We start from the raw sequence: 13,736 nt of genomic DNA on the forward strand, positions 1-13,736 counted from the left end.
GTTGGTAGTTCAGTGGGTGATGGATATTTGTCATCTTTTAAGGAGAATTGTTTGCAAGTTGTTAATGATATTGGTCAGGGAGAAATAAATAAAGAGGGTTAGATTTGGGGATCTTGTTTTTCTTTCTTTTCCTTTCTTCTACCCTTTTTATCTCTCTTAGTGTTAGGGGAAAGAGGGAAAGAAGATAAAAAGAAAAAAGGGAATATAGGAATTATAGGATAAAAGAGTAGATTATTGAATCTACTTTTAAACAAAAGGACATCAACAAGCCAAATAATTTATATTTGTATGAATCTTTGTATATTGATATACTTTTAAGGTTATGTTTGTTACTTCTTATATGTATGTTTCAACTCTTGTTTTGGGTATTATACCTATGCAACCAGTTTACAAAAGTAAGGTAAACTTCTAGCCCTTGAAAGCTCCTATTACAGATGGTTTAGGAACATTGAGAATTGCAAGTTAATAGTCAATCAAACTTAATGTATTTAGTTAATTACAGAAATAAGCTATATTTAGCTTCCTGTAGATGTTTTCAAAGTTGAACAGATAGCTAGAAATGAACAATGTTTGCCTATTCAGATATGCTTTAAATTGATAAGTCTTCAAACACTTTAGAGATCTACAGAATACGGCATTTAAGATGTTTCATTAAGGCACTGTCAGCGTGGAGTCACACCATGGAAGACCAAGAATTGCCGTGTTTTGAACACTTGGGGCTGGATCCCCGGCCCCTGCAGGCTGTCACCAACTTGGGCTAGTTGCAACCTGTGCTGATCCTGGAAAAGGCCATACCTCTGGTGCTGGAAGGGAAGGACCTCCTGGCCCGTGCCTGCACGGGCTCCGGGAAGACAGCAGCTTATGCTATTCCGATGCTGCAGTTGCTTCTCCACAAGAAGGAGACAGGTCCTGTAATGAAACAAGCTGTGAGAGTCCTTGTCCTTGTTCCTACTAAGGAGCTGGCATGGCAGGCCCAGTCCATGGTCCAGCAGCTGGCCTCCTGTGCTCGGGATGTGCGAGTAGCTAACGTCTCAGCTACTGAAGACTCAGCTTCTCAGAGAGCTGTGTTGATAGAGAAGCCAGATGTGGTGGTGGGGACCCCATCCCGAATATTAAACCACTTGCAGCAGAACATCTTGAAACTCCGGGACTCTCTGGAGCTTCTGGTGGTAGACAAAGCTAACCTTTTTTTCCTTTGACTTTGAGAATGAACTCAAGAGTCTTCTCTGTCGCTTGCCTCGGATTTACCAGGCTTTCCTCATGTCGGCCACTTTCAATGAGGATGTACAAACTCTGAAGGAGCTGGTACTACATAATGCGGTTACCCTCAAGTTACAGGAGGCCCAGCTGCTGGGGCCAGACCAGCTTTAGCAGTTTCAGGTGGCCTGTGAGACTGAAGAAGACAAGTTCTTGATGCTGTATGCCCTGCTCAAGCTGTCACTGATTCGGGGCAAAGCCTTGCTCTTCGTCAACACTCTAGAGAGGGGTTACCGGAGAGGGGTGACTGGCTCCGTCTTTCCTGGAACAGTTCAGCATTCCCTCCTGCATGCTCAATGGAGAACTCCCACTGCGCTCCAGGTGCCACGTCATCTCACATTTCAACCAAGGCTTATATGATTGTGTCGTAGCGACAGTGCTGAAATTTTGAGACCCCCCCCCCAAGTCAAAGGCAAGCGGCGAGGCCGTGGGTCCAAAGGAGACAAGGCCTCTGATCCAGAGTCAAGCGTGGCCCGAGGCATAGACTTCCACCATGTGTCTGCGGGCCTCAACTTTAACCTTCCTCCCACTGCAGAAGCCTATGTCCATCCAGCAGGCAGGACAGCCAGAGCCAACAACCCAGGCATAGTTATGACCTTTGTGCTGCCTACAGAACAATCTTGCTTGAGAAAGATTGAGGAGCTTCTCAGTGGAGAGGGTGAGGCCCCCTATCCTGCTTTCCTACCAGTTCCAGATGGAGGGATTGAAAGCTTTTGCTATCGCTGTAGGGACGTTATGCGCTTGGTAACTAAGCAGGCCATTCGAGAGGCGAGATTGAAGGAGATCAAGGAGGAGCTTCTACACTCAGAGAAGCTCAAGACCTACTTTGAAGACAACCCTAGAGACCTTCAGCTGCTACAGCATGATCTGCCCTTGCACCTGGCAGTGGTAAAGCCTCATTTGGGCAATGTCCCTGACTACCCTGTAGGGAATGTAAGCCAGGCCAGTATGTCAGGTTAGAATAACTGGGAATCTGCCCAGCTATAGTGACTAAAGCTTATAGTAAATATAGTAAGTCCCTGCATACTTATTCAAAACAAGGGCCAGCATAGATATTTATAGTTATAGGTTGGAGTCAGAGGGGGAGGGTACTCAATTATATAATCAAAATAGATTATATTCAGGGATAAACCAGCAATCTAAGAGTACACATGGAGGGACCCATGACTCCAGCTGCATATGTAGCAGAGGACGGCCTTGTCTGGCATCAGAGAGAGGGAAGGCGCTTGGTCTTGTGGAGTTACGATGCCCCAGAGTAGGGGAATGCTAGGGCAGTGAGGCAGGAGTGGGTGGGAGGGTGGATGGGTAGGTGGGTAGAGGAGCATCCTCATAGAAGCAGGGGAGGGGGATGAGATAGGAGGTTTGTGGAGGGGAAACCAGGAAGGAGAACATTTGAAATATAAATAAATAAAATAATCAATAACAATTAAAAAGAAGAAATTATAACAAACAATTTTAAAGAAAAGATAAAAGAACATATAAAAGAGCATTATATGTTCTTTGAATTCATTGAATTATAAAACTTAAAGAATCAACTGAAAAACATTTTGGAAAGCATCATATCTTAAAAAAAAACATTAAGAGGAAAGAATTCATATATGGAGAATACAGCTAATGGAATATTATATTTAAACTATAGTAAAGGAAGAACAAACTAGTATGATCCCTATATCCAAGAACTATATATTAGCAGGATGCGAAATCTAAGACTCCATAAAATGAAAGAATCTCAGCTAAACAGGAAAGGTTCAGAGATGAAGTTCATAACAAACTATAAAACAATTCAAATATAGTCAAAGAAGCAGACTTCTAAGCACACAAGAGGCATTTAGAACACTAAATAAACACAGCTCAAGAAGAACTCCTTCAAGATGTCAAATACGCAAGGAAAAGAAAAAATATTGAAAACAATAGTCAATACCCCAATTCATCTGCAAAGACATAAACATCAGGATAACATCAAATCTCCCCTTGACAACTTTAAAAGTCTCTAGAAAGCAAACATGAAATGACATATTGCAATGTACAAAATGAATAACTGCCAATCCAGATTGCTGCAAACAGCAAAGCTATATTTTAAATATGGAAGATAAATAGATTATAAGATAAACATAGACTATGGCAGCACATAACCACTAAGCCAGCATTGTAGATGATAATGAAGGGAACGTGATATTAAACTAGAGAGGAAGACAGACTCAACACAGGAGCATGAGATTTCATAAGTGGAATAAATAAACAAAGAAGAAATAAAAAGGAACCCTTCAAACCCAGTATAGCAAATGAACAACTCCTACCACTATTTTGTGAGAATGTGGATAACAGACAATAATCCAAACAAACAGAAAAACAACCAATATAATTACAAGAACTAATAAATACTCCCAATAATAACCTTAATGCAAATTACCATAATTCACTGATAAGGAGAAATAGACAGGTCTACTGGACTAGAAAACAAGATATAACTACCTGTTGTCTCTAAAGAGTAACACATACTTTAGTGGCTAAACAAACAAACAAAAATTTCACCCTTAAACTGAGAGTCAAACAGTGAAACACAATCTATCACATAAATGTAAACCAAAATCAAGCTGTCATAACTATTCTAATAACTGATAAAGTCAACTTATAGACTTTAAGGAAAACTTAGACAGAATAAAGCAAAACAAGGTCACTACATGCTAATAAGAATCAGAAAAACAGAACAATTGTAAAATATATAGGAATCAAATGTGGCTCCTCCTGATTTTATAAAATAAATGCTAATAAATACAAACAGGTAAGGTAGGTCTTGATAGCAATGAAAGTAGATGATTTTAATATGCCAGTTTCAGTTCTGGATAGACCATCTAAACTAAAACCAAGAAAACTCAAGAGTTAAATTGCAATAAATTTATCAGAAAAATACAAAGTATTTCATCCAATAAAAACAGAATTTTCATTCTGCTCAGTACCTCAAGGAACCTTCCTAAAATATATCACTTTCTAGATTACAATCAAAGTCATCAAACAAAAAGAATTAAAATAGGAAGATCACAGAAACTGCACATATACATGAAAACTTAATACAATCTTAACCAACAGGACGATTGAGACACTGGAAAATGAGGGAAGAAATTAATAAAAGGGGAGAAGAGGGGGGTTAAAAAAGATAAATAAGATCTTTCTCAAAGATCAAGTGACCATAGGTGTGTGGGTTTATTTCTGGGTCTACAATTCTCTTCTACTGATCTATCTGTCTGTCTCTGTACCAATATACATGCAGCTTTTATCACTATTGCTCTGTAGTACAACTTGAGGTCAGGGATGGTGATTCCTCAAGAAGTCTTTTATTGTTGAAAATAGTTTTTGCTATCCTGGGTTTTTTGTTGTTGCAAATGAATTTGAGGTTTGCTCTTTCTATCTCTGTGAAGAATTGAGTTGGAATTTTGCTGGGGATTGCACTGAATTTGTAGATTGCTTTTGGTAAGATGATCATATTTCCTATGTTTACCCTCCTCTTCAGGGCTCAGGAAACTTTGTAGAAGAGGAGGTGGGAAGACTTTAAGAGACAATGAGGATGGGAGACATCAAAGAAACAAGGCTGTCTACACAACAGGATTGATGCACAGGTAAGCTCACATAGATTGTGAGAGCATGCACAGGGCCTGCACAGGTCTGCTCCAGAGGGGGTCCCAGTGATGAGAGGAGAACTTGGACACAAGGCTGCATCCCTAACCCACAAGCTATCTCCAATTAATAAGGACTCACAAGTGAACAATTAGTTTCTCCAACGATGTTTTCACTGAGGATGCAAACCACTCTTAAGGGTTGTCTCCATTCACAGAAAGTAGATGGCCAACACAAAATGCACTCAGTGGTATTTTGGGAGGTGTTTGTGTGCTTGTTTGTTTACTTGTTTTCTTACAATGCTTCTCTAGTTTTTTTTTCTCTTATAGATCTTTTGAACCAGTATTATAGCTTCTGGGTTTTTTTTTTAATGAGTTTTCTGTGTGTGAGAATGTGTCTCAGCATCCCCGCTTCTTGTGCTATTTCCTTTTATTATTGCTGTTTGTGCTATTTTCTTATTTTTATTTGTGTTTGTTTGTTTTTTCCCTGTTCTGGTTTGTTTGTTTTTATCTTATCTTATTTTATTAAATGTCTGTTTATATTCTAATGAGAGAGAAAGAGAATAGGTGTGGACCTGAGTGGGTGGGGAATTAGGGGAGATCTGGGGGGGGGTTGAAGGAGGAGAAACAATAATCAGAATAAATTGTATGAAAAACTCTATTTCTAGTTTTTTTTTTTAAGTGAAAAAATAAAAAGACAACCAGAAGAATCTTTACTAAATAATTCAATGAGCACTCCAAGGTCTTTCCTGGGAGGGTGGAGGGGATGAGCTGGGTGGAATTGTCAGGACAAAAGGGAGCTCAGGCAGAGAAAGCACAAGAATTTAGTATACTGACATATACGTGCAAAAAAAAAAAAAATCCATGATGAAACTTGTTACTTTGTATGCAAACCTAAAAATTAATTTTACAATAATACAAAAAGACTGTGTGGATAGCATACTCTATAAATAATGCTGTAATCCATGCATGATAAACATTTACATATCAGAGAAATTTACGTGTTTTACTTTTTGTGGGTGGTCCCGAAGATAGTACATAAAGGATAAATCATACCATATGCCTACAGGCAGTAGAAAATGCACCATGATTTAGTAGAAAAACAACAAAATTTCCTTAATCTCTCATTAGATATGGAAGAGTGGAAGTCACAAACAACATTGGCAATGTCTAAATTACAAAAGTGGCCGGGCAGTGGTGGCACATGCCTTTAATCCCAGCACTTGGGAGGCAGAGGCTGGCGGATTTCTGTGTTCTAGGTCAGCCTGGTCTACATAGTGAGTTCCAGGACAGCCAGGGCTACAAAGAGAAACCCTGTCTCGAAAAACAAAGACAAACAAAAAACAAAAAAAAAAATTACAAATACTGAAGTTTGGTCATTTGATCAATCATCCTTGAGGTTTGCAATATGGTTGCTGTTTTTAAAAACTTTTTAAAAGGCTGCTATTGCCTCTCCCATTTGGCACTGACCACTGTTCCATCTCCTCTGCGCCTGCATGGATGCACGGTTTGCTTTGGAAGCAGTATGACAGACAACCATCACCACCAGTGGGTCACAGTGAGACACAGACAGAGGTTTCATCCAAAAAGTAATGAAGACCACATTTATGAAAATAAATGAGAAAATGACATTGAAGGAATGACAAGAAATCTCATTTCCTATTGCAACCTTTAGAAGCACTTTCCGAATTTCTAGGCGGGATGGAACTGGTTTTAGAAAACAATAAAAATAAAGAATAACTGGAAATATCTAGCTTATATCATAACAACCTGCCAAGAGAATCTTCCAGATTCGTTAGGTGGAAAGCCATCCTTCATTCTGGGAACTGCAAGCTGTGGTCCCCATCTAAGAAGCAGCTGGAATCCATATGTCTTATTAACCATGCAAAGCCTCAAAAGGGATTCAAATCCTTTTCCTTGCTTTTATCCTGGCGTCTTGGTCACCTTCACTGTTTCTAGGGCTCACTTAGGAATCGTGGGCCCCCATTTCTTTCCTTAATAAGCCCTTTGTCTCAGGAGATTAAAAGTCCCTTTCTTGACTGTATGCAGAGCAGGAGGGGAGGGAGAGGAGGTGCTCTGCAGCTGCTTCAAGGGGTGCACTGGCAAACTGAAAAGAAAAATTAAAGCAGCTGTCACCTCTTTGAGGGCTCTTGGCACCTAATACAAACAAGTCACCCTGGGGAGTGAAAGCCTTAGATAGGTTTAAAAATGGCTGTGTTCCTGTTTGATGGTCACACATAGGCCACATGTTCCTCTGTCCCACTGAATCTTTATTTGAAAAAAAAAAATCATGACTGTGCTCTGAGACTGAAAAAAAGGAAAAACTCCCATGCAACATTGAGGTTCCAAAAATCAACCATTTGGGCAGGAGGGAAATTTACAGTGTTATATTTTATTTTATCTAGATACTTGTCTATACAAGGAAGGCACAGTCCATATTTTTAGTTACGTGGAAATCTATAGAGTTCTGATCGTCATTTCCCCAACAATTACCTAAATATGACTCTCACTCAGCTACTACCTTATTGATAGAAGACATGACTAAGTAGGAAACATACTAAACTATGGAGCCCTGGATGTTGTCCCGAGAGTTGCTGTTGTGACTTAAAATGTTACTTTGCTCAAGTTTACAGAATAAAACACAGGCGATGGTCAGGGGTTTCTAACACTTCATTATATACATATTTCACCATTTTCCCATAGTCAAAATGAAGCAATCATATAAATAGAATGGAAGCTAAAATTCAGGTCTAAATAGAATTTACCTCTAAAAGAATAAAAATTCATAGAGAACCCCCCACCATCTGAATTAAGGTTGGCAGGTTCACAAGCCTAGGTTCCAGGAACTAGCTGGCCACCCTAAAAAATTAGCCAGGGGGCAAGTCAGCCAGGTCGGCTGACAAACAATGGCAGAACTAGTAATACAGATTGACCAAGCCACCCTGGGAAGTGACTGATCACAAGGTAAATGACTAGGCTGAGGTCACATTCCTGAAAAGAATGTATACAGGATGTTACTCACTCTCCAACCTGTTCTGTGACTAGTGGAATAATAAAAACTTTCTGTATACAGGATGTCACTCACTCTCCAACCTGTTCTGTGACTAGTGGAATAATAGAAACTTTCTGTATACAGGATGTTACTCACTCCCCACCCTGGTTTGTGACTGGCTGAAAAATAGGTTGAAACTTACCAGCTATTGTTGTAATATGAGTTACTGTTCCCCCTTTTTTTGGCTTCCACTTTCACCCCCCTGGTTTTCGGTTTTCTCCTTTAAATACCCCTTCCTCCCGAGCCTGGGGGTCGACACTCTTCTGTCCGCGTACGGGACACGAGTCTCGACCCAGCGCTGAATTTGAAATATACCTCTTGCTAATTGCAACAAGAATCGGTGTCTCGTGGTCTTTGAGCGGACGTAATCTCTCGTGGGATGAGTGGGGGTCTCCCCTCTCAGGGGGCCTTACACCTCCACCTTCATTGAAGCACTGGACTGAAGATTAAGTTCTAGATACAACATTAAACCCAAACTCCACTCCCACCCTGTTCTGGTAACAAATTATATTTGGAATTATAGCTTAGATCAATTAAGAAACATATGTAGAATTCCATTATTATTCTCTTTAATATATATATACACACACATATACATATATATACAAAAGCCAGGTTTGTTGGCATATGCCACCAGGGAGGCAGAGGCAGGCAATGAGTGCTCTGTGAGTTCCAGGCCAGGGTGGTTCACATAGTGAGTTCAAGACAACCAGGGCTCCAGACACATATGTAGCAGAGAATGGCCTTGCCTGGCATCAATAGGAGGGGAGGCCCTTAGCTCTGTGGAAGTTTGATGCTCCAGTGTAGGGGGATGCTGGAGGGGTGGGATGGGAGAGGGTGGGTGGGAAAGCACCCTCATAAAGGCAAAGGGGAAGGAGGAGAGAGAGGTTATGGTATAGGAGGCTTGTGGAGGGTTAACTGGGAAGTGAGATATCATTTGAGATGTAAATGATTGGAAATTAATTAGAGAGAGAGAGAGAGAGAGAGAGAGAGAGAGAGAGAGAGAGGGAGGGAGAGAGAGAGAGAGAGAGAGAGAGAGAGAGAGAGAGAGAGAGAGAGAGAGAAAGACAAAGACAACCAGGACTAAATAGACAGCCTGTCTCAAAATAAACAAACAATAACCAAAAGCAGGTTTCCAAGTAGGAATCATGAGAAGTCAACAGCAGAAAAGGAGAAATAAAAAGAGAGTAGAGAAAATGAAACAAGCACTTAGGGTCATTTATTAAACTACAATATGATTAAAATATTCTAGACTAGTAACAGTTTTAAAATATAGCTCTAGGACCAGAATCACCTAGGAATTTATTAGAAATGTGCATCTTCATGGAGTCTGTAAGATGGCCCATGGGTAACAGTGTTGGTTAATGAGCTTGATGAACTCAGTTTAATATCCAGGATTTACATGAGAAAAGGAAATAATTTCTCCAAGTTGTCCTCACCTCCACACCCATGCTGTCACACACACACACACACACACACACACCTAAACATATTCATTTGCAAACACAGAAGCACAAACACTCAAATAAATGAAATAAATTATATATAATGAAAGAAATAAGCATTTTCAGATCCTGTTCAGATAGCCTCTGACTGAGAAGCTAGACACTCTAAGGTACTCCCTTATAACCTGGAATCGACTGCAGAGTCCCCAGCTCAGCCTGCAGGGGGCGGCATCTCCTGCAAACGGATGTTTGAACTTTATTAAATCATTTATGGTTAGACATTTTGATTAGTCATCAAAATACATTGAAAATGAATGTAACAAAATAGTTGCAAGCCCTAGGACAGCAAATCTAAAGTCAATAGATAGCATGATTTCTGGAACATTATAGACTGTATCCTTGCTGAGAAATGGGGAAATGCAAGCACTTTCTAAAAATAGGGAGAGGAAAAAAAAGAAGGAAAATGTTCACCTGGTTTGAGATAACAGAAGAGATAAACATGCACATAAGTGCATGTCTTTTATAGAAAGATACAATCTGTGGAACTGAACATCTGTCTCAGGGAATTGCTCAAGCACCATCAAGTGAGTTCAGGTTCCCAGAACTCATGTGAGAGACAGATGTAAGGGCTTGTATCTTCAATCTCAGTGTTTCTGTGAAGAAATGGGAGGTAGAGAGTCAAGTGGGTCTGGAGAAATTCATGGACCAGCTAGCCTGGTACATAGCAACTAATGAAAGATGACCTCATATTGTAGGAGTTAAGAATCAACACCTGAGATTGTCTTTTTCTGACTTTCACACATGGACCATGGCCCTAGTCTCTCTCTCTCTCTCTCTCTCTCTCTCTCTCTCATACACACACACACCCTCCCTAAAAGAAAGAAAGAAAAGTATGAGCTGTTGATTTGTACTAAATAGATCTGAAAATATCAACTTCACAACACAGGTCACCAGCTATGGATTGGGTTCTGTGACAAGAATATTTACTTATGCCGTCATGTTACACCCTTACAAGACAGTCAAACAATTGATCTCAAGACAACTTAATTGGTAGTAACACCTAAAGTAAATGCTTTCCAAAGGACTACAAATACATAGATCAAATAAGCTGACTAGAAGCTTTGCACAATCCTCTCTGATGTTCATCTATGTATCTAAGTGACTATTACTCAAGTTCTTAGGAAAACTTGGTGAATTTTTCATTTTCATCGCTCAGAATCTGGAGGACTGGATCCTGTTTCTAAGCATTTTGCAGTCCTTTTCTCTTTGTCCGTATCAATTTAAAGCTGAATACATGCAGAAATGGTGACCTCCACAAACAAGGGGAATGTGGTATGCAGCGTCTGTAATCCCAACATGCAGGAGGCTGAGGCTGGTTAGTGGGTTCCAGGCTAGCCTGAGTTAAATACTGAGGCCCAACCTAAAATATGAAGAAAACGGGGAGGGAAAGAACTGTCAGCACCTTTTCACAAACCCCGAAAGAAATTTTAAAAACTAAGTAAATAGAAATTCATATGTAAGTCTTTAGCTTTACATAAAACTAGTTGTTCAAGTACTAATATCTAATCTTGAATTCAGTTAAAACTAAGATTAAAATAATATAGTTGTCTACATAAAGGAGGGTCTATGCCTTAACACATTGTTTTAGAACTGTAAATTATGTAGAGATAGCCACTAAAAGTGACTCAAAAGGAAAACAACATGAAGCTTACTTGGAAGCTCAGAACAAATCCTGAGGTAATCAGGCACTAAAGAAAAACTGATTCTCACTCAGTGTAGATACTCAGATTAGAAGACAGGGCCTTTTCTTGGATGGAATCCATACTTACTTCATCCTTGACCCCAAGCTCATCAGAAAGTTATATTATTTGAGATAAAACTAAGCCGTATGATTTCATTTTTGTCATTTCTATTTTTCAAACACCAATATATTGTATTTTCCAAGTCAATAGGTTCAAATCTTTTATAGATTGTTTTCTGTGTATATACATAAACATGTGTATGTTTGTGTGCCTGTGTGTATGTGGTATATGTGCTCATGTGGATGTGTGCATAGATGCACATGGGTGCATGCCGGTACATGTGTACATGTAAATAGAGGTCAAAGGTTGACATCAAATGTCTTCCTTTAATATTCTCCACCTTATTCTTTTGAGGAAAGGTCTCTTACTGAGCACATAGGTTCAGCTAAGCTGGCAAATCAGTGAGTCCAGGGATCCTCTGACACTTCCTATTTTCAGCCCTGAGTTGCAGAAGTGCACTGCCATGCTTACTTTTAAATGGAAACTGGGATTCTGGACTCAGATGCTCATATTTGCATGGTAGGCATTTCACACACTGTACTATTTCTCCAGCCCCTGTATCTCTTCCCCAGCCCCGGCTTGTTTCATAGTCAATATCATCAGCAGTTATTAAAAGACCATAAAGACCAAAGAGAACATATGCTGTATCTGCTTTGAACAGCTTTACAAATGTGTTTAGGGTTTACTAGAATGGTAGCAATATCTACACCATGTCCTAATAATCATATTGCTAAATGTGTATGTGTTGTGCTATTTAGATTAGATTCTTAAAACAATAGCTAAAAAATTTTTTAAAAAACCACTATTGACTTACTTAAATGTATCAGAGAAAAGGGTTTAAGTTCCATGTTGAATTATAGGTATCTAGAATTTGGATCAGTTCATTAAGTATTTTATCAGTAAAATCAAGCTACAAATATAAATACCCCTCTGTTTTAGATCAACTGAATCACCAATTAATCTAATTTGATGAACTGAGCAGCCTCCAAGGAATGCTTGAGAATTTTGCTTTGTCAGGTGGTAACTAATGCAGTACATTAAAATCCTAAATTTCATAGATGTTTTCCCTAGGACACTACATTATTTTGACATTTTGAAATTCTTATCAGGAAATAAATTTTAGAAGTATTTGCCAGGTGATACTTTTTTCATTATTAAGAGAACTGACAAAGTGGTACTCATTCTTCCTTTTTAATTTTAAAACTACATTTGTATTTATTTATTTATTATGTGTAGGTGTGCACATGTGTCATCCAGCACCCTTGAGGTTAGAGGACAACTTGCAGGAGTCAGTTCTCTCCCTCCATCTTATGGGTCCTGAGGATTAGACCTGGCTCACTGGGATTGGTGACAAGTACCTTCATCTGCTGCGCTATTTCATCAGCACACCGTTAATTCTTCAAACAGCGCTACTCAATTATCATAAAGTTTCTTACTTTCTATTCTTTTGTCCAAAATCACAAATAGAAGATAATCTTATAAATTAGATAATCACCATTATGGTGAGACTGAAGTCACTAGAGAAGGGCATTTGTGATATTTATATTTTATGAAATATCTGAAGTTTGGAAATAATGCCAAAACTTCTTTTATGGAAAAAGAGCGCTTCAAACATCATATGTTCCTCCTTCCCCCTTCCCTCCCTCCCTCCCTCCCTCCCCCCCCCCCTCCATCTCCGCTCTCTCTCTCTCTCTCTCTCTCTCTCTCTCTCTCTCTCCCTCCCTCCCACTCCCCTCCCCCTTCCCCTCATCCCTTCTCTCTTCCCCCTCCCTCCCTCCTCTCCCTCTTTCCCTATCCACTCTACCTCTTACCATTTAACTATATCTTTTGAGAAAAATCACTTACTCCTCCCTCCCTGCTTGTCTTCCCTCTCTCCCATCCCCCTCCCAACCTCCTCCCCTTTCTCTCCTCCTACTGCATTTTGTTCCTGTCCTACTTTGCTCCTCTGTTTTTGTGATAAAACATGGACAACAGTGAACTACAGACAAAGGGATTTATTGGCTTACAGGTTATAGGTCATCATCTAGGGAAACCAGACAGGAAGCCAAACAGGAACTGAAAGCAGGCACTGAAACAGAGAAATGCCACTGACTGGCTTGCTCTCCCTGGCTTGCTCATGGCCACTTGACCAGGGATGATACCTCCCACAGTGGCCTTCTGTATCAACTAACAATCCAGGAAATTCCCCCACAGACATGCCCATAGACAGGTCCAGTTTGATGGAGGCAACTTCTCAGTTAAGAATATCTTCCCAGTGTGTCTAGGTTTATGTGAAGTTGACAAAGTCTAACCAGAATAGTCCCTTTGTGGTGTCTTAGGACACTTGAACAGATGTCAGTGGAATATGATTCAAGAAACTTAGTTTATTATCTGCCTTTGCCATATGCCTCAAAATCTAGTTATTTTTTGTATTCTTTACTCTTTATATGAAAACCAGAAGTTCTAAAATGTTCTTGTCAGTCACTGAAATTGAACCTGTTGTTTGCACTTGAGGCACTCAGCACTAGTCTGTGTTGTATTTGAGGAGGCTGGAATTGGTCCATGTATTTAAGGAACTCATTGTTTGTCT

At 39.7% G+C, this 13,736-nt stretch overlaps 1 pseudogene; it reads left to right on the top strand.

The window, feature by feature from the left end:
* Positions 1-680: 680 nt before the first annotated feature.
* On the top strand, positions 681-2,217 carry LOC114637998 (annotated as a pseudogene).
* Positions 2,218-13,736: the final 11,519 nt, after the last annotated feature.

This window comes from Grammomys surdaster, unplaced genomic scaffold, assembly GCF_004785775.1.
Source record: "Grammomys surdaster isolate TR1022 unplaced genomic scaffold, NIH_TR_1.0 125476, whole genome shotgun sequence".
Classification (NCBI taxonomy): Eukaryota; Metazoa; Chordata; class Mammalia; order Rodentia; family Muridae; genus Grammomys; species Grammomys surdaster.